The sequence below is a fragment of the Branchiostoma floridae genome, chromosome 19, assembly GCF_000003815.2.
Source record: "Branchiostoma floridae strain S238N-H82 chromosome 19, Bfl_VNyyK, whole genome shotgun sequence".
In the NCBI taxonomy this organism is placed as follows: Eukaryota; Metazoa; Chordata; class Leptocardii; order Amphioxiformes; family Branchiostomatidae; genus Branchiostoma; species Branchiostoma floridae.
In genome coordinates, this window is record NC_049997.1 from 13,527,442 (window position 1) to 13,529,001 (window position 1,560).

Sequence of the window (1,560 nt, forward strand, 5' to 3'; positions counted from 1 at the left end):
CATGCAATACAGTATGCAATTAGACAGAAATTGTTGGTACTAATAATAATATTTAAAAAAAAGATGTTTGTTTTTCCTCTGGAAGTAGAGGTGGGCATGAGTTTGTCTTTCCTGGAATCGAAGGTGAATCATATTCCTGAGAAGTTGGAAGGTGGGCGTGGTTTTGTTTACATTGAGTGGGCGTCGGCTTGTTTTAGCCATATTTCCAGTCTCTGTCATCACTGGGGTGGGTCACCTTTTTTGGCAGGAAGGAAGGAAGTGGGGGAGGGGTCCCTGCTCGTTAGGTGCTGCTCATTAGGTCGCTAACGCGTTGTCTGATGTGGGCACAGCGGTCAACTGTGGAATGGGGCAGTGTCCTGGTAAAATCAGGTTGTTTTGCAGGGACTTTAAGCCATAGTTTTGTGGCAGGAGTGGAAAGGACTCTTTCCTGGTGTATTTTGAGTCTGTGGTAGAAACATTTCTATTGGACAGACGAGTGCTGTAGTAGTGCCATGGAAATACATGGTGTTGTAGTAATTCTCTTACATACATTTAGGATTCCAGTTACTGTGTCATTGACCTGCCTGCCAGTTGGGCATTTTTGGGCCGCCTTATTTGAGAGGTGGACACCTTTTACTGTGTTTTATGTTGGTTGTAAAAATGACAACATTGACCCAAAATGGCTGTAACTGTGTCCATAACTACACGTGCAGTTCGTAATATTGGTTTTTTTACTTATTCTAGATTAACTGGCAAAGACAATTCCCCTGTTAACATGATATTGAAATTCCTTTGTATTTGAAAGTGCCGACATAAAAACTTAGCGAGAAGCTAGAAAACAACATGAAGTTACTGGACAGGGTGGAAAACTTTAATCTGACTACCTTTAATCAATACAAACATTTAGTTTATTGTATAGACGAATTTTACAAACAACAAAATTTGAGACCTAAGGCAACACTTATTCATTTTTTTTTGTACTCAGACATTTCTGAGAAAAAAAATGAACAGGCAGTCTAGACGAAATTATGGCTCAGTCAGTCAGTGTGACGAAAACTTGAATCTGCCTACAGTCACTCACAGACACCAGGGCTCAAAATACTTTTTTTTGCATACCTGCACTGGTGCAGCTAACATTAAAAACTACCTGCACCAGACAAATTTTACCTGCACCACTCTGAATTTGGGAAGTATGGATCATACTAAAATTGTTTAGGAACCATTGCTATTTTTTCTTTTATACTTTATAGGTGGTAACAGACAATGCAGCTAATAACAATCCATATGCACCTACAAATGTACATCATAGGACATATAACATAAAACCAAGGAGGTTTTAATTAAAACCCAGTACATGGACCAGTACAGGTTAGGTGCAGGTAGACACCAGAGATACCTGCACAGCTCCAATTTTACTTGCACTAACATGCATATGCAGGTGGTATTTCGAGCCCTGGATACTGTGTGCAGCAAGGTTGAAGCCTCTGTGAGTACATACATGTAGTTTCATCAGGTTGGCACAATGTAAATAACAGCTGATGTTTCCATGAGGATTTATGACAGATGGTCCGGTAAACATTG